This window comes from Bos indicus, chromosome 11 (assembly GCF_029378745.1).
Source record: "Bos indicus isolate NIAB-ARS_2022 breed Sahiwal x Tharparkar chromosome 11, NIAB-ARS_B.indTharparkar_mat_pri_1.0, whole genome shotgun sequence".
NCBI lineage: Eukaryota > Metazoa > Chordata > Mammalia > Artiodactyla > Bovidae > Bos > Bos indicus.
The window spans coordinates 103854635-103874525 of record NC_091770.1 but is presented as its reverse complement, the minus strand read 5'-3'; the positions used below and the strand labels follow the sequence as shown (position 1 = coordinate 103874525).

Below are 19891 nucleotides of genomic sequence, written 5' to 3'. Positions count from 1 at the left end.
CCCAGGGGGGCCCTGTGCCCTCCCAGCCCCGTCCTGGTGATAGGATGCTAAAAGGTCCCCAGGGAGCTCATTTCTCCTCCAGCCTGGATTATGGAACTCCAGGAGCCTTACTTAGGCCTCTTGTCAGACCCATCTCCTGAGAACGAAACCTGCCTGGGAGGCATGTGTGCCTGGGCATGAAGATCTTATCTGTCAGCCTGTGTTCATGGCTCTGCCACCAGCATTTAGGAGGCGCCTGCATGGGGTAGGGGGCTTCCCAGGTGGCGCAGTGGTAAAGAGTCTGCCTGCCAATGCAGGAGATGCAGGAGACTGCGGGTTCGATTCTTGGGTAAGAAGATCTGCTGGAGTAGGAATTGTCAACCTGCTTAAGTATTCTGGCCTGCAGAATTCCATGGACCTAGGAGCCTGGCAGACTATAGTCCATGGGATCGCAAAAGGTCAAATAGGACTGAGCACACACGCAGGCGGAAGCCTTCATGGAACAGGCGCTCAATAACTGGGAGATAAAATGAAGGCGTCCAGGCAGCAGGGAACCGCCTCCTGTGCCCTCCCCAGCGGTGGGTCCCGTCAGGCCACTTCCCACCTCTTTCTTCCTCCTCATCTCCTTTCAGGGTCCACTCCCAGCAGGGCATTCAGTGTGTGTGTGTGTGTGTGTGTGTGTGCGCACACGCGCGCACTTGAGCCCATGTGTCGATGCCCAAAGGAAAGGGTCCCACGTGGGAGAGGTGGGCAGGGTGGGTGGGCAGGGTGGGTGGGCAGGGTCCCCCAGGACCTCAGGCCGTCTGGTTCCCAGAGCAAACCCCATGGCAGGGCTGAAGCCCGGCCTCGGAGCCTGGAACCCTGCCTTCCCTTCTGTGACGGGCTCACGCGCTGTGCTGGGCCGAGTCCCTGCCCCTCTCCTGGCCTGTTTCTTAACTGTCCCGTGAGGGCTTGGACAAGAAGTGCTCAGGAGGCTCAGGGCGCTCACTGCGCTGACTCTCCCTCCTGGGGGCTGGGGGTGCGCTGCAGGCTCTCAGCCCTCCCCACCCCTGCTTCGGGATGGGGCGTGGGGGTGACCCGCCAGGGGGGCGGGGCCTCGGTCACCCCTCCCCCTGCAGCCGCACCGCGCATGCGCGTCCCCCGCCTCCCGCCGCGCGCACCTCCAACGGCTCCTCCGGTCGTGAACGTCCTGCCGGGCCCCCCAGTCCCCTGCTCTGGGGCCTGTGTCCCCTTGAGCTCTGACTCCACCCCCACCGCAGCCAGGCTGGCCGCCGAGCGCTGGGCGGGGTGGTCCTGGAGACCAGGAGACAGGACAGTCACCGTGCAAACCCCCAGCCCTCCGTCTGGACCCCAGGGCCCGGCTGGGTGAGTCGCTGGACGCCGACTCGGCAGGGAGAACGGGAGACCACCACGTCCGCGCGTCCTCTGCCCACGTTGCTTGTCTTTCTGACAGCGCCCCAAGACAGAGGTCCAGCCTGTCCCCTAGGGCAGGCCTGGCCGGTGGCCGAGGGTCAGAGGGAGCCCATGGAGAAGGGCGCCCAGCACCCCGAGGGCTGAGAGTTGGGGGGCAGTAGCGGTTAATAGTGAGGCCTCTGGTCTCTCAGTGATTTCACCCCACTTTGTAGATGAGCAGCAGTCCCAGCACTCAAGGTCATTCAAGTCTAAGTGACCAAGTCCAGCCGTGACTAGCGCGGTCAGATCATGGCTCTTCACGTCCACTGAGCCCACACTGAGACCTTGTCCTGGGTTGGGCTCCCCCAGACAGGGGACCTCCTGAGTCCAAGCACTTTGGGTGTCTTCCTCTCCCTGCTTTGATCCCCAGCACCCTCTCCCAAGGTCAGAGGCACCGATCCTGATTTCAGTGGAGGAAACTGAGGCTCAGAGAGTCACCACATGAGCTGGCCTGTCACAGGCCGTGACGTGGCCCCGCCGTGGGTTTGAGTCCAGGCCAACCTGGCCCCAAAGGCTGTCCTTGCACAGGAGCCTGAGGCTCTGAGCCCGGTCTTGGAGGTGAGTCCATTGTGGATGGGGGTGTCGGGGTGGGGAGGAGCTTGGGAGGGTCCCTGGGGGAGGGAGGCGGTAGGGAGCCTGGGGCGGGGATGAGAGGTGCTCACCGGGGAGGGGGTCTGGACCAGACCACACAGGACTCTGAGTGTGGGGACAGGGGTCAGAAGTCACTGCAGAGCAAGGGGGACAAGGTACAGGCTGTCTGGTCAGAACCCCCACTTCTCAGCTCCTAGATTCAGAGGTGTTTTTTGGACCTGTGTTCCAGCCGGTATAGCATGGATTCCAGAGAACCCCCCAGAGATGGCGGAGGTGGCCTCTGTCTCCTCCTGTGCTCAGTGGAGGCTGTGCAGTCATTCTGCTCCTCTCGGGGAGGGGCCTGCTGTCCTGAGAGCCCAGAGGGGGCTTCTCGTCAAAGCCCTTCGGGTGCCGTCTGGACCAGAGAGGTCCGAGTGAGGGGCCTGGGGGATCAGCAGGGCACTCTGGCCCTTGTCGCTCTTCTGATGCCCAGGCTGACGTGGATGCAGGGGGTCCCTCACCTGCTGGTTGGAGAGCAGCGAGAAGCTGACGTTGCAGACCCTGAGACCCAGCCCTCATGTGCCCGAGGCTGCCAAGGACGTGTGGAGCTGAAGACGAGGGCTGCTGGAGGCTGAGGGCTATGGGGATGCTGAGGACGGAACGTATACTCCTGGCCCCCAAGGAGTGGAGGATCGGCAGAGCCCAGACCCCGAGGGCACCCCGTGCCAGCGTCCAACTCCAGGGGCTTCTAGGAGCTGGGGCATCTTGGTCCCCTCTGGGTATGGAGGGAGTGAGGCACGCTGGAACTGGGAGGGGCTGTCCCAGAGAAGGGGTGGGGCAGTCATCTCCTGCCCCTGGCCACAAGGGGGCCAAGCTCACGTTGGAAAAGCTCACGATCCTCTCTGCTTCGGCCTGGAGTGCACACCGAGCACGTGGGCGCCTTCCCAGCCGCTGAGTCCAGGCCATCATCTCCTTAGCTGATCCCAGATCCTGCAGTGGGAGCTTCTACTGGTCCTGGGCTCCATGTTGGCGAACTGGTGGCTGGATGGAAGGACCAGCTTTGCCATTGTCAGATCTGACGGATGGATGCTCTTTAGTGCCCAAGGGCATAGGCACCAGGGACCCAAGCCTGGAGGGTGTGAGGGAAGCACCCAGAGGCAGAGTCTGGTGGTGGTGGGTAGGGCCCTGTGATGGTGGGCAGTGCCCTTTGCAAACTTCAGCAAGTCCTCTTGTTTCCAGATCACAGACAACACCTGAGGCTGTGGTCTGTGAGAGGCCAGGTCAGCCCGTCCATGGCAGCCACCAAAGCCTGGGGGCTGACAAGGTTCAGGGTGAAACTGTAGTCAGAGAGTGGGGGGCCATGAAAAGCCACTGGTAGCCTGGTCCACTCCAGTGTGTGACTGTTGTCTACCCAACAATGCAGACCTGGGGAGTTGACTGGCTGCTGTCTGGGGCTGGTGAGACGATGCCCTTGATTAGTTCAGTTCAATAACTTAGTCGTGTCCAACTTTTTGTGACCCCCTGGGCTGCAGCACTCCATGCCTCCCTGTCCATCACCAACTCTCGGAGTTTACTCAGACTCATGTCCATTGAGTTGGTGATGCCATCCAACCATCTCATCTTCTGTCATCCCCTTTTCTCCCCGCCTTCGATCTTTCCCAGCATCAGGTTCTTTTCACATGAGTCAGCTCTTTGCATCAGGTGGCCAAAGTACTGGAGTTTCAGCTTCAGCATCAGTCCTTCCAATGAATATTCAGGACTGATTTCCTTTAGGATGGACTGGTTGGATCTCCTTGCAGTCCAAGGGACTCTCAAGAGTCTTCTCCAACACCGCAGTTCAAAAGCATCAGTTCTTCGGCACTTAGCTTTCTTTATAGTCTAACTCTCACATCCATACATGACCACTGGAAACACCATAGCTTTGACCAGACGGACCTTTGTTGGTAGAGTAAAGTCTCTGTTTTTTAATATGCTGTCTAGGTTGGTCATAACTTTTCTTCCAAGGAGCAAGCGTCTTTTAATTTCATGGCTGCAGTCACCATCTGCAGTGATTTTGGAGCCCAAAAACATAAAGTCTGACACTATTTCCCCATCTATTTGCCATGAAGCGATGGGACCAGATGCCATGATCTTAGTTTTCTGAATGTTGAGTTTTAAGCCAACTTTTTCACTTTCTCTTTCACTTTCATCAAGAGCCCTTGATTAGACAAAGAAGAGCAAAGTAAAACCAAGGTTAGTAGAACAAAGGAAATAATGAAATCTAGAGCAAAGATAAATGGAACAGAGGAGCACTCGAGAAAATCAGTAAAGCAGTTGCTTCTTTTAAAGATTTACAAAACTGGCAAGCATGGGACAATTTTACGGAAGAAGTTATTTAACCCAAATGAAATGGAAAAATTCAGGAAACACACAAACGGCCAAAACTGATACAAGAAGAAGCAGAAAGCCTGGTTAGCCTGTAAGTAAGGAGACTGAAGCAGCAGTGGAACTGTCAACAAAGCCAAGCCCAGAGCCCGGTGTTTCATCTCAAATACTTAGAATGCCAGTTCTTCCTAAACTCTTCCGAAGACAAAGGAGGGGATACTTTTAAAGTCACTGTGATGTACATGCTGTGATGCCAGCATTAACCCGATTCCAGAGAAGCCACAAGAAAAGACATCTACAGGCCAAAATCCCTTATGGATGTGTGTGTCAGTCACTCAGTCGTGTCCAGCTCTTCACGACCCCATGGACTGTAGCCCACCAGGCTTCTCTGTCCATGGAATTCTCCAGGCAAGAATACTGGAGTGGATTGCCGTCCCCTTCTCCAGAGGAACTTCCCAACGCAGGAATCGAACCCTGGTCTCCTGCATGGCAGGCAGACTCTACCGTTTGAACTACAGGGAAGTCTTATAATGGATAGAGGTGCAAAAATCCTCAGTAAAATCCTGGAAAACAACATTGAAAGGACAATACATCGCGACCAGCCTCCCCCGACAGCTCAAGCAGTAAAGACTCTTCCTGCATCGCAACAGACACAGAAGACACGGGTTCAGTCCCTGGGTCGGGAAGATCCCCTGGAGAAAGAAATGGCAGCCCACTCCGGTATTCTTGCCTGGATAATCCCACAGACCGAGGAGCCTGATAGGCTACAGTCCATGGGGCTGCAAAGGGTCAGACACGACTGAGCCTCCAGGCCGTAGATGATCAAGTGACCCCACTGTGCAGACAGGGAGACTGGGGAGGCCCTGAGAGGCACATAGCTTGTCCAGGGTCCCGTCACTGGTGACAAGGAGGAGCTGAGTCTGAACCCAGCTGTGTCCCCAGAGCCGGGCTCTGGCTGCACCCAGGCCTCCCCGTTGGTGTCACCATGCAGGGACATGGCATGAAGTGGGGGGGGGTGACCCCTCAGCAGCCCTGAGGGCCCTTGGGAGGCTAATGTTTGAGCAGGACTCCAAGTATAGAGACCCCAGGAAGTGACGTCTCCTCCCTGACCATAGAGCCCAACAGAACTCGGAACTGGTAAGCAGGCGCCTCATCCTAGAGAAGCCCCTGCCCAGCTGGCTTGGCCGGAGCCCTTGATGAGCAGCGTGTCCTCCTGTGCGTCCTGAGGTCCCAAGGCCACAGCCACAGACATTGTCTGGTCATTTGCCCAGAAGAACCAAAGGTAACACAGGGAGGCCCAGGGCAGCCCAGTCCCAACCCAGCGGCCTCTGGGATCCCACGCGGGAGCCCTGTGTCCCCTCCCTGTGTGTGTGAGAGGGAGGGCTTGTGTCGGGTGGGCCTGCCCCGAGCGGGAGCAGGCTGAGGGGTCAGAGGGCCGGCTATGTTAACCCCCCAGGTGAAGGTAGCAGGAGGGAGTGTGGGGACCTGGGGACCCTCTTGGCCGAGGTTTGTACCCAGTCCTGGGGGTGGTCTCGCTTCTTCCCGGGAGAGGTCTGTGCACGACCTGGGAGCAGAAAGTCCAGGGGCGGGGAAAGCATCATCCTCATGCGGGCAGGACTCTGGGTCCTCAGGCCTCCGGCCCGAGGAGGTGGAGGACCAGGGCACCCCGTCCGTCCCCGAGCAAGGGGCGTCCATGTGGGCGGCACAGGCTTGGGGGCGTGCCGGGGCAGGAAAGGGTCTCGAGGGCCAAGGTGGCTGGGAACACCCACCTGCACCTGCCTCCTGCAGGGGGCCCAGAGCAGCCGGACGCGCCTTCCTGTGAACTGCCCGCAGCACCGGATCCCGACCCAGGACCCTTCTCCCTGCTCCCGCCTAGAGCTTGCCTTCCCCTCCCGATATTTCTAATTTCTACTTTTCATTTGACATTACTTACGGTGCCTTTCAGTTGAGGCCTCACTGTCACAGCATTTAATTCTTTACACTGTACATCATGCACTTCCTAAGCATGGAGTATACTCAACGATGCTGAGTGACCTTCCCCGCGGTTCCACTCCAGAGGAAACCCTGACCCGAGGGCTTGCTCCCTGGCCGCACTCACCTTCCGAGATGGACCCCACTGTGGATCTCCCTCAGCAGATCCATTTCTGACCTAAAGGAACAAAAGCCGCCCACCCCCCAGCCCCCCTCCCCCAGCCGCTGACGCCCAGAGTCTGCTTTCTGTCTCTTGTCTCTCCCTGCTCTGGATGTTCCTATAAACGGAATCGAGCTATAGGCACCTCTTTTATGTAGCCCACATATTTTAAGTGGGGAGTGGCTAATTTTTTTTTAACTTGAAGTAGCATTCTTGTTAAATAAAAGGGGAATTCTAGGTGAATTAAAAATAAGGTGTAAAAATTGAAGTCTTTTTTGTAAATATCTGTACAGTCTCAGGGTGGAGACCCCTGCTCTAAGTGTGGCCCCAGAGCCAGAAGACAGAGGGAAGCGCCTGGCTCCTCCTGCGGCCAAACAGACAAACATGCAGAGAGCTGGGAGGACAGACCACGGGCCGGGACAACGTCCCTCGCGTCCCAGGGCCAGAGAGCGGCTTGACACCCCTGTGGTCCCCAGATCTTGAAAGTCAGTGTTCTAAAAAGGGACAGAGGACAGACCTGTGCATGGCTAATGAGGCGACGCACGTGGTTGGTGTACATCTGAGACGCTCGGCCTCCGGCGACATGGGAACGTAAATACTGGAGACAGCTGTGTCGCCCCTGCACCAGCGGGTTTCCAGGCTGGTGACGACCAGCGCTGGGGACAACGTGAGGAAGAGAGGCCAGCAGACCCCTGCAGGGAGGTGTGGAGGACATGCCTCTCTGGGAGAACCGTGCGTGGACCCCAGGGCTCCACGAGTGCATCCCTTTACCTGCAGAGCGACTCCTAGGCGCCCACCCACAGGGACCCTCGCGTGATGCGTGTGCATGTGTGCCTGTGCACTTGGGGTGTCGGGGAGGATCCCAGGGGCGTGTACCCTTCTGAACCGTGGTTCCCCCAGCTGGACTCTGACCAGTCCTCTTCCTCCTCCACATTTTCTGGGGCCCCAAGTCAGAATTTCCGAAGAGCCCCTGCTATGGGACGTGGGCCATTTGCCATTTTTCATTCTCAGAATCAAGCTGAACGGAACATCTGTGCCCATAAATTACTACTTTAGGAAGAACCCATGAGGTGGATTTTCTGGGTCAAAACATGCAGTTTTTACAACACTGGCTGCAGTTTCCAACACTGGCGGTCTCTGCCCACTTTGAGCCTTGCTTGGGAAAGTGGGGCCGAGGGAAAGAGAGAGACCCTGAGGGCTGAGACCTCAGGGAGGAGGAGGAGTTGAGAGAGGAGGTGATGAAGGGACCTGTGACTGACCTGCCCAGAAGGGACTGTCTCCCCCCTTGGCCCCAAACCTGGCCCCACCCAATGCTAGAGCTGATCTGAAGCTGGGACAGAGCTGGCTCAGGTTCAAAGGGGCTCTGCTCCTAGAACAGGAGCTGATGCGAGAGCCGGTGTCAGACTCAGCTCCGGCCCCAGGGGAGGTGTGCTAGCCGGGTCAGCCTCCGAGATGGTGGAGACCTGGCCCTGCAGCTGGTGCCGCAGCTACTGCCGTTCAGCGGCTCTGCCTCTGGAGCGGCCACTGAGGCCGGGGTTGACTCCTGGGCGGGCGCTGGTGTGGCTCCAGCTGACGTCATGGCGCTGAGCCGCTGTGGGTGTGGCCTGGGTGCGAGAGCTGTCCCTGGTGCTGGAGTGGGGCTGGCCTGGGGCTCACTCTGGCTCTCATCCGGGGCTGGGGCTGGTCTCTGTGCCTCCGGCTGCATAGCCAGTCCTGGCTCACTCCATAACTGGCCCTCAGCCTGGTGGTAGAGTCGGCCATAGCTCTGGCACTGGGTCCACCTCTGGAATCGCTGTCAGGGGAGACGCTGGCCCCCCAGCAGGCGTGGAATCCGGCCCAGGAACCGAGAATAGAGCTGCCTCTGTGCCTGAAATGGCATCACACTGGGGCCAGAGCTTGGCCTAGCTCTGGTGTGGGTGCCGGAGTACCTTCTCCCAAGCCGACACTGGCTTCTGGCAGCCAAGCTGGCCCTGGCTGTGGATCTGGCCCTAGAGCCATGACTGGAGCCAGCTCTAGCTCTGAACCTGGTGCCGGCTCTACCTCTGAAGCCGATGCTAGAGCCGGTGCTGGAGCCGCTGCCTCCTGGGAACCTCACACTGGCTCTGTGCTGGTTCTCCTTCTAAATGGGCACTAGAACTATCACTGGGACTGGTGCAGGAGTCGGTGAGAGATCTGTCTCTATGTCTGGGGTCAGCGTGATGGCTGATGTCCAGGCTGCCTCCGGCTTGTGGGATAGCACCAGCCTTCCCGGGAGCAGCGCTGGGGCAGCAGCTGGTACTGCAGTGGGAGCCCGTCTGGCTGTGGAGCCAACACTGGTTCGAGCCCTGGAGGTGGTAACAGAACTGCCTCTGGGAGTGGGTCGGTGCTGGAGCCCATGCGGGAAGTGACCCTGAGTCTGGAGCTCTGGAGGGGCTGGCTCCAGAGATCACCTGCGCTCTTGGGCTGCTGCTGGGAATTGGCTGGAGTTCTGGTACTGCCCTGGAGCACTCAGTTATCTGGGGCTCATCCTCCCGCAGGCTCTGGTGCTGGCACCGGCTCCAGAGCGAGCTCTGCTCAAGAGCTGCCAGGAGGTCTCGTTGTGTTCCCAGAGCCGGGCTGGAGCAGACCCGAGTGCAATTCTGTTGCCCTGGGATCTGGGTAGGGTCTGATCCAGACTCCAGGACTGGTGCCCAAGCTGGTTCTGGAGCTTACCGAAGTTTGGGGGCTTTCCCACTAGCTGATGTCGGAACTCGTTCTCGCTCCGGAGCTGACTTTGGATCGAGTGATAGAGCTGGCTCCCGTTCTTGGCGGCACTGGCTCTAAGCCTAGAGGTGGCCCTGGGCTCAGCTCTAGCTCTGGAGCCCGCACGACCTCTAGCTGTCGGGAGTGTGCCAGAAAGGCCTCTAGCTCCAGACCAGGCTCTGGCGCTGGGGCGAGATCAGGCGCTGGCAGTGGTGCCGGCTTGCGAGCTGGCAGTCCAGCTGGTCATGGAGCTGCAAGACGACAAAAAGTTCACCAGCCTCGAGTCCATAGACTGTACGCGTGTGTGTGCGTGTGCATCAAGCACACGCCTTTTCTTCCCTTATCTTCTTACCATGTGGCATGAGGTAGAATGTACGATGTACCCACAGTAGTTACCCTCACATCCCAGTGTTTACGTTGCCGGGCATCGAGGAGAGACGAGCAAGCCTCCCGCCAGCATGCTGCGTGCCCTGGGGAGCGGGTCTGTGTGTTTGAGTCGCCTCCGGGACCTGTGTTTTGTTGGGAAGAGTGGCTCGCTTACTGTCCTCACTCCGAGACTCAGCACGGCTCCAGCAGAGCTGTGGGTCCCACGTCAGGAGAGGGCGGGCTGAAACGGTGGCCTCACCTCATTCGGTCAGACTGGTGATTTAGCCCACACGTGTTGCACAGGTGTGCCTGACGTGTACAACTAACTGCCTTCAAGAAAAGAAGTGAAAAGAGTGAGTGTTAGTCCCTCAGTCGTATCCAACTCTTTGGGACCCCATGGACTGGAGTTGGCCGGGCCCCTGTCTCCATGGGATTCTGCAGGCAAGAACACTGGAGTCGGCTGCCATGCCCTCCCCCAGGGGATCTTCCTGACCCAGAGATCAAACCTAGATCTCCCGCGTTGCAGGTGGATCCTTTACTGTCTGAGCCCCCAGGGAGCCCAAGTAAAGAAGATTACTGTCAATAATGTGGGTGGGCATCCTCAGTTGAAGGCCTTACGAGCAAAAAGCAAGGTTTCCCGGACAAAGAGGTCTGCCTCCAGACGCAGCATCTAGACGCCTGCAAGCCTGGCCTGCAGACTTTGGACTTCTCCGCCCACCGATGCACGTGAGCCAACACGTTAAAATCAGTTCTCACTCTCAGTACACATCCACACACGCGTGTGTGTGCGCACAGGTGTGTCCTGGTGGAGGGCCCTGACACGCACTGTCCTTCCTGCTCCCCCGTTACCATCACTGTTCTCTGAGGCCTTGGACTCAACGCCCAGTGGCCTGCAACCGTGGTGTTGCCTTCTGGGCTCCACCAGCACTGCCTGGGGTTATGAGCAGAACTGAGCTGACGCTGTCCTGGATGAAGACACACGGATGACTCCCAAAGCCCGCTTACTCGTGACAAGTCAGAACGTGGTCAGAGAGCTTATACTCGTGAGGTTAGCTGATGACACGTCAGACTCCTGGAACAAAAAGACAGACAGGTAAGGGCTCAGGGAAATAAACTAAACCCAAGATTTTTCAGAATGCAGACTTCCCCAACAGGAAGGTCTGCTCAGAATATGTTACCGTCCCTTTAACACAAGGCTCTGCCTGGCCACCGTCACCTTTCGGCACACAGCTTAGTCCATGCTGTTTCCTGCACAACGCTGTCCTCTGATGCCCAGCATTCTCACTCTACAGTCTAACAGAAGAGGCAGTCGTGTGTGTGCAGGCGAAAGGAGCCACCACCCCGGGAATCGTCAGTCATGTCTGAACTTTGAGCTTGTCTGTTTGAATGTCTCTTGTTTGGGGTGTCCAGTAGGCTGGCCCAGCCCCAGTCACACAGCAGCCAGGGCAAGAATCACAGGACCAAGAGACCTACACGAGGCCTTCAGCCGTCTTGCAGCGAGTGTTTAGTTGGGATTCTGATTTCTTTCAGGGAGGTTCTGGGTTTGGTGAGGGAGAAAGAGGAAGACAGGGAGGCAGATGATTTCATGGCTTAAAAGGTGCTGTGAGAGCTTTTCCCACTAAGTGCAGAAAAGCTATTTGACAAAACCCAACACCCTCTCATGAGAAAAGCACTCAAGAAACTAGAAACAGAGGGCATTTCCAGAGGACGTCCCGCAGCTCACGTCACACGTCACACTCGGTGGGGAAGGCTGGAGCCTCCCCCAGGGGGCAGGAAAGAGGAACAAGGACCAGTCCCGCCAGCTCACTGCCGCACTTCACTGGAGGCTTCAGCCTCGTCCATCAGGTAAGAAAAAATAAAGGCGTCTAAGCTGGAGAGGATGAAGCAAAACTATTTCTGTTTGCAAATTTCATGACCACGTACGTAGGAAATCACAGAGAATACACAGGAAAACTATCAGAACTAATAAACCATTCAGCAAGGTTTCAGGACACAGTGAAAGTGTGATAGTCACCCAGTCGTGTCCTACCCTTTGTGACCCCATGGACTGCAGCCTGCCAGGCCCCTCAGTCCATGGGATTCTCCAGGTGAGAATACTGAAGTGGGTTGCCATTTCCTTCTTCAGCAGCATGCAGGATAAACAGCACAAAATTCAATTGCATCGGAATGTCAACGGGGGCAGCCACAGTGGAAAACAGAAAACAGTATGGAAGTTCCTCAAAAAATTAAAAATGTGTAGAATTACTGTGTGGTCCTGCAACCCCAATTCTGGGTGTTTATCCAGAGGAAATTAAAGCACTAACCCAGAAAGATATCTACAGCCCGTGTTCACTGCAGCACTGCCTACTGTAGCCAAGATACAGAAGCAACCTAAGCATCCACTGATGGGTGGATAAAGAGGACGTGGTGTGTGTGTAATGGGATATTATTTAGCCATAAAAGAAGGAAATCCTGCCACTTGCTGTAACATGGATGAACCTTGAAACAAGTTGAAGTGAAGTGAAGTTGCTCAGTTGTGTCTGACTCCTTGCAACCCCATGGACTGTAGCCTGCCGGGCTCCTCTGTCCATGGGATTTTCCAGGCAAGAATACTGGAGGAGGTTGCCATTCCCTTCTCCACGGGATCTTTCCAACCCAGGAATTGAACCCAGGTCTCCGGCATTGCAGACGGATTCTTTTCCAGCTGAGCCACCAGGCAAGCCCAAGAATACTGGAGTGGGCAGCCTATCCCTTCTCCAGTGGCTCTTCCTGAGCCAGGAATCACACTGGGGTCTCCTGCGTTGCAGGAGATTGGATTTTTTTTGATTCTTTATCAACTGAGCTATCAGGGAAGCCCTGTGCAAAGTGAAACAAGTTAGAGAAAGACAAATACCATATAATCCACTTATATTTGGAATCTTAAAGAAAAAACATAAGGGCTACTAGATACAGAGAACAGAATGGTGGTTACCAGAGGTTGGGGCTAAAGGGGCCGAGCTGGGTACACACTTCCAGCTATAAAATAAGTGAGTCCTGGGGACGCAGCGTACAGCGTGGTGACCGCAGTTCACAACACTGGACTGAATATTTGAAAGTTGCCCGGAGAGCAGATCTTGAAAGTTCTCATCAGAAGGGAAAAACTGTGGAACTGTGTGAGGAGGTGGGTGTTGACTGGGGTGACCACTGGGCAGTATATACAAATATCAAATCATTGTCTTACACACCTGAGACTAAAATACTGTTTTATGTCAATTTAAAAAATCAACCGTGGGCTTTCCTGGGGGCTCAGTGGTAAAGAATCTGCCCTCCGATGCAGGACACACGGGTCTGACCCCTTATCTGGGGAGATCCCACATGCTTCAGAGCAACCAAGCCGTGCTCTCGAGCCGGGGCCACAGCTGCGGAGCCCAAGTGCAGCAACCACAGAAGCCCGCGTGCCAGGGGCCACAGCTGCTGAGCCCAAGTGCAGCAGCCACGGAAGCCCGCGTGCCTAGAGCCTGCGCTCCACGGCAAGGGAGCCACTGCAGGGAGAGGCCTGCGCACCGCAGCCGGAGGGAAGCCCGCGCAGCAACCAAGGCCAGCACAGCCGAAGATAAACTTTAGAAAATCAACTGTATTTCTATAGAGGAACACACTCTGACAATGAATATAAGAAAGCAACTTCACTTACAATAACATTCAAAAGGTTAAAATATTCATAAATCAATTTAGTGTCCAAAGTATTAAGACTTGTATAATGAAAGCTACAGCACATTATTGGAAGCAGTTGAAGGCCAAAATAAATAGAAGGACATCCCATATTCATGAGTCAAAAGACTTTATGCTATTAAGACGGCAATACTTCACAAAGGGAACTACAGGCTCAATGCGATCCACAGCAAATCTCAGCTGCCTTCTTTTCTTTTTCTTTTCTTTTTTTGTTGCAAACATAAACAAGCCAATGCTGAAATCCATTTGGCAATGCAAGGAACACAGAATAGCCAGAACAGTATTGAAAACGCAGAGCAAAGATGGAGGACTCGACTTCCCAATTTCAAAACTCTTATGAAGACAGTGTGGCCCCGGCATAAAAATAGATACACAGAAATAGAAACATAACGAAATAGACATAACAAAACAGACACACAGACCCTCGGGACAGAGCTGAGAGTCCGGAAACAAGCCTGCATGTCTCGACTCAGGTTTTGATGAGCGACCAGACAATTAAATGGGGAAAAAATAGTTTATTTGATCAAATGGTACTGGGACAGCCAGGTACATACACGTGAAGGCGAAGGAAGAAACTGGACTCTTCCTTACAGCCTCACAGAGACTGACTCAAAACAGATCAAACAGCGACACATGAGACAAAACTAGAAAACTCTTAGAGGAAAACGTGTGGGGATAAAGCATCTTGACCTGAGTTAGGGAATGGTTTCTTGTATATGACAAGCACAAATATAAAAAATAAATTGGATTTCATTAAAATTTAAAACGTGCATTAAAAGACAATATCACTAAAATGACAACCTGCTGAGTGGGACAAAACCTCAGCTAACCATATATAAGAGACTTGCATGTAGAATATATAGTAAATGCTCACAACTTGATAATAAACTAATAACCCAATTTTTTTAAATGGAGAAAGGAGGTGAGTAGACACTTCTCCAAAGAAGATATACACGTGGCCAATAAGCACGTCAAAAATGCTCAACATCCTCGGGAGGGAAGGCAGACCAAAACCACAGTCAACGAGATACCATTCCACATCCACTCAGTCGACTCCTCGGCCCCAGGGACCGCAGCCCACCAGTCTCTATGCACGGGATTCTCCAGGCAAGAACTCTGGAGTGGGTTGCCGTTTCCTCCTCCAGGGGATCTTCCTGACCCAGGGATGGAACGCAGGCCTCCCGCACTGCAGGCGGATTCTTTACCACGAGCCACCAGGGTAGCCCTCACATCCACCAGGATGGTTCGATTAAAAGGACAGATATGGGAAGGGTGCAAGGATGTGTAGAAATTGGAATCCTCACATGTGGCTGGCAGAAATACAAAATAGTGCGGCCCCTTGGAAGACAGCCTGGTGATGCTTCAAAATTTGAAGGGTTTCCATATGATCTAGCATTTCTACTCCTAAGAATACGCCCAAGAGAAATAAAAACAGATGAACAACTCGCGTGCAAATGTTCATAGCATGGTTGTTCAGAACAGCCAGAGGCAGAAACAGCCCAAACAGTCCATCCTCTGACGAGTGGACAAGCAAAGTATGGTAACTCTACGAAGTGGAACAGTGTTTGGCAAAACAATGAATTATTGATACATGCCACAAACATAGATGAACCTTTGACGTCGGGCTACATTAAAGGAGCTGTCACACAAAGCCACACGTTGTACTATTCTATGTCTGTGAAAAGTCCAAAAGAGAGATAGAAAGTAGGTCAATGGCTGTCTAGGGCTGTGAGGATAAGAGAAATGGGGGGTGACTGTTAACAGGCCCGGGGTCTTCTTTGAGGTGGTGAAAACGCCTGCTATCACGGTGCTGGTTGCACAGCTCTGTGGATGCACTAAAACGCTCTGGATCATATGCTTAAAGAGCTTCCAGGTGCGCTAGTGGGAAAGAATAGAGAGATCCTTGGGTCTGGAAGATCCCCTGGAATGGCTACCCACTCCAGCATTTGTGCCTGGAAAATTCCTTGGGCAGAGGAGTCTGGCAGGCTACAGTCCATGGGGTCGCAGAGTCAGACACGACTGACCACATATATTTTAAGTGGGTGGATCATGTGGCATGTGAGTTATATCTCAGTAAAGCAGTTTTTTTATTTACTTATTTTTTTTAAAAGTAATTTTCTTCCCATTCAACTTGGAGATGTGTCATGGTCTCAGGATAAGCAGGGCTGGGCACTTGCTACAGCCTCGAATGCTGGCCTGCCCCAAGAGTATGGGCCACAGCCCCTTAAACCCCACCCGGAGGAAACAGGGGAAGACACCCTCAGAGGGAGAGGCTGGCGGATGCTCCAGCCAGCAGCTCGGCATGAGCGCGTGCCCTGACCCTCCCAGGTTAAAAAAGGTTAAAAGAATCTCTTGGCAAGAGGACAGGGCAGAAATTTTATCTTTGTGGTTTTGACGCAGCTAACACACGTGTGAAGTGCATCAAAAGGGAGAGATGTGAGCAAACGTGGTGACGACATGTACCACGGTGCAGATCAAGATGCTGAGGCTGGCTTACAAGACTTGTCCAGATGGGATTCAACACTAGGACTTGGAATTCATGAGTCTTTCAGAGACTGACTCACCGGTATGAGACTCAGGGGACTACTAAGCGGGTTGAACACAAACCCTCCCAAGAGATGAGTCAAAGTGTCCAGAGGTCAGAAACAAACTCTGGTGACATACGAGGAGCAGCACGTGGGTGGTGATCGTTTAACGGGACTTTCCGTGACACACGGGTATAAACGACCTTCACTGGACTAACTCACTCCTCTCTGGTTTGGGCGTTTACTAGCCTATAACTTTTAAAGAAAAAACCCATTTGTATCACCTGTGTCACAGCTTACAGAACATATGGTAACAACATCATCAGCTGTCAGAGCTGCGAGAACCTATGGAAATCACCTAGCCCCACTGTCCCAACCCATTTTACAGATGAAGACATTGAGGCCCAGGGAAGGTGACTGACCCAAGGACACACTGGGAGTTTCTCTGACATCTGGTCCAGGGCCCTTTCTGAGGAACTGTGGGAAAACTCTCCTATCTCAGATTTAAAATTTTTTAGAATATGAGTCTTTCAAAGAAAGCTGCCTTTTTTTTTTTTTTTAAACCACGAAGCTATCCTCAAGCAAGATTTGAAAGGTAACAAGTTTTCATATCACTTTAAGGAAAAGTCCAGGTGTGCATTTTCTCCAAAGAGTAAAATGTGGAATCACTCTCTCTCCCTGACACAGAAACAAAACCGGTAACTGGAGAAGAGGAAATGAGAGCACGATGGCCGCGTTCAGTTCAGCCCCAAACAGATCTGCGCAAAATGACTCGAGCGCTGCCCGTGGCCCCTAGAGTCAACCCACAGGGAAGTGCCTCAACTCCTAACAGATGAAGCATAAAGGAGCCAAGACACGTGTGTGTCTCCTCAGCCAGGCACATCACCCTGGGCACCAGCGTGCCCCTGCTGCAAGGGCCACGATCCCCAGAAGTGGGCGGGACGGGGGTGGCGGATCCCCGCTCCCTGGGGTACCCTGGCTCAGGGTCCCGGCTCCGTCACTGGGGTGACAGGGGTCTCCAGCTCACCTTCCGGCATGTCCAGCTCATCCCCCCTTAGACAAAAAAAAGCAGAACTTGACTGCACGGGATCAGGGATGCAGCGCCAAAAGTTCGTGGTCCTCCCGGCGCCGCAATCCAGTCTGGCAGGTGAGGGGCCCCGAGGGAAAAGTCCGAGTCTTTGGTTCAGAGGCCAGTCTCTCCTGGCATCCGACACACTTCTGAAACGGACGCGGGTCCCCGGCCGCTCCAAGATCAGGGGCTCCCGGTTCTCGGCAGACAGGTGTCACCCCGAGCTCCGTCCTCCAGCCCTTAAGGGCGCTTCAAATGCCGCAGCGGACGCGGGGCTCTCAGGGCAGTGCGGGGTCTAGGGACCCGGCGCACGGGGAGCCGTCGGTGTTGCCCGAGCACGCGCTGTCCGCGGGCCCGGGCGCGCGCCTCGCGGTGGACCCGGCGCCCGAAGCTCCGCTCCGGGTGCACCCGAGTCCCCGGTTGGAGGGAGGCTCGTGCGCCCTAAGCGCGACCCCTCCACCCACCCAGCGGGGAGAGCCCCTTCGGCATCCAAACTGGGCGGAGCAGGTGCGGGTCCACCACCAGCCGAGAGGGACGGCTGGGAAACTGAGGCCAGAGCAGGCAGGGTCTGCCTGGGGCCACGAGGCACCACCAGGTGGGCAGAGTCCAGAGAAAAAGAGGGGGCTCTCGCCTCCCAGGTCTTCTCTAGGATGAGTCCCTCAGCTCTTGCAAGACCCCTGCCCACCCCTCCCAAGTGGGATCCGTTCCTCGGGCGTCCCTGCAAGGGCGCAGGTGTGCACACGTACACACCAACACACACACTCACTCACTGCCCTGCCAGGAGTCAGAGGGGAGTGCACACAGAGGAGCTGAGAAGGATGAGATGAAAGAGCTTGGGGGCAGCTCTGCCAGGGGGCAGGGGCATCCTGTATCCTAGCAACATTCTCGGCCCCTAGCATGGGGAGGGGAGACGCCAGGCTGCTGGTAGGTGGTCCCCACGCTTCTCAGGAAACTCCCTCAGCCGGCTGTCCACAGGGCTCCTCTAGAGGACGGGGCTCTGCGATCTTGTGTCCATCACTCCGAGCATATAAATGAGTATGAATCCCCTAGAATGTTGTGGGGAGCAGAGAAGACCTCATTCCTTCTCTGAAATTGGGGTTCTTGACAAGGTGACGCCAAGGCTGGCACAGCTGGAGAAGTATCACTCGGTTTTCCATTGATGACCACCTGTACTTTGGGGGTCCTTCGGGTCGTCCGTGGAGACTGCAGGTCCTATCTCTCTGGCCCCTGGGGCCCAGGAGAGCTGGCGTTGCTTCACTGTGTGGATCAGCGGAGCCTCTCTGGGCAGGGGCGCCTGCCTTCCCATCCTCTCCCCCGCCAACTGCCCAGGGTGAAACGAGGACTCAGTGCCAAGCCACAGACAGCAGTCTGTGGGCAGGGCAATAACCCTCATGTTAATAAATTTCGTCCTCAGTGTTGTGGTCCATGCTTAGGTAGGGAAAGAATTGCCAGACAAGAGACAGGGTGAGACAGAATAGAGCTGATGAGAGCGAGAGTTGTGTTAGGACGGCGGGCCTCCTGACAGAGCCAGCGACCGTCAGAGATCATCTGCCTGTTTGTCTTAAATTCTATTTTTAAAATCAGAGGATAATTGCAACATTGTGATGGCTTCTGCCATACATCAACATGAACTGGCTGTGGGTTTGCGCAGGTCCCCTCCTTCCTGAACCCCCTCCCACCTCCCTCCCCACCCCACCCTTCTAGGCAGTCAGGAGGCACTGGCTTTGGGGTCCCTGCGTCATGCAGCCACCTCCCACTGGCTGTCTGCTTTACGTGTGGGAATCTATATGTTTCAATGCCCTTCTCTCAGATCATCCCGCCCTCTCCTTCCCCTACTGTGTCCAGGCAGGGAACAAAGGAACGGGTCAGGAATCTTGCGAGTCATTTGCTGATTGGGTGAGGTACGTATAATTTCCTTATACGCGGAAGGAGCAGAACAGGACGGCCTTACATGAGACAAAAATGGATAAGCCATACTGTCCAGGAGGGCTCAAAACTCCTCAGCAGTTGCAACCTGGTGGAAAGGGCGATGGGGGTCTGGCGCTTTCTGTTCTGCGCGGGCTCAGTGAAGCTGAGGAGCAGTGATTCTGACCGCCGGGAACACCGCCGGCCTTGGTCACTGGGAGCTGAGCGAGCTTGACCTGGGACCACTGCTCAGCTATAAAGTGGGTGAAATCACGGAGTTCCCAGAGGGCCCCTGATGACAGTAAGTGCCCCAATACACCCTCATGTGGGTGGTGGGCTTCCTCCGGCCCCCACCTACACCAGCCCGGGCTGCATACAACTTCTGCCTGGGGTCCTGTGAGAGACGAATGTGGGGGTGGTGGGAAAGGGTGGAGAAAGAGGAGGAGGGGCCCCAGACCTTCTCCCTGCCCTGACCGGGTGTCTATTGCCCCCTGCGGGTCCCCCTGACCCAGCCATGCCCTGAGCTGGACCCTGGGATGGAGTCTGGTGACCAGCAGAGCTGGAAGGGGTAGATTCAGTGACCCTCGGGCCCCCAGATGTCCAACCCCGCCAGCCCAGCGTGCTGCAGCCCACCCATCCGGGAGGGTGGGCTCAGGGCCCAGGGAACTTGGGCGGCAGGGGGCCCCCGGGGTGGGGAGAGTGGGGGGTGGTAGAGGGGGGCGGTGATCACAGAGCTGTTAGCAAGCGTCAGGACACACGACCAGAGGCGCATGTGCGCTGTGGGCGGGGTCACGTGCCCGCACCCTCCGGGATCTCTCGCAGACTCTTGGCCATGATCGTGAGGCCCGGCAGACAAGCAGGAGGGAGGCCAGTATGACCTCGAGCAAGTGCCCACTACACCCGTCCAGAGGAGAGAGCCTGGGTGCGTCCTCGAGGAGCTGGGCTGAGCAGGTCCCCGTCCAACTTGCCATGAGGCCCCGGCCCGGGAGATGGGCAGAGTCTAGAAGGACAGGATTGGTTCCCACTTCCCCAGCCGGCCTCACCCCTCTCCAGGGGTTTCCTCTGGGGTGAGAGCTCCTCAGGTCCTGGAGGACCCCTGCCACCCCTCCCATGGGGGCCAAT

At 55.5% G+C, this 19891-nt stretch overlaps 1 long non-coding RNA gene across 3 annotated transcripts; it reads left to right on the top strand.

Moving 5' to 3' along the window:
• The first annotated feature begins 1116 nt into the window (after positions 1-1116).
• On the top strand, positions 1117-6764 carry LOC109566598 (uncharacterized). Of its 3 annotated transcripts, XR_011569509.1 has the most exons (5): positions 1117-1344; positions 1802-1989; positions 2495-2780; positions 5481-5647; positions 6154-6764. It is a non-coding gene; the product is annotated as an uncharacterized lncRNA (long non-coding RNA). The 3 variants fall into 3 exon arrangements; XR_011569510.1 differs by lacking the exon at positions 2495-2780; XR_011569508.1 differs by having other exon boundaries at positions 2495-5647.
• Positions 6765-19891: the final 13127 nt, after the last annotated feature.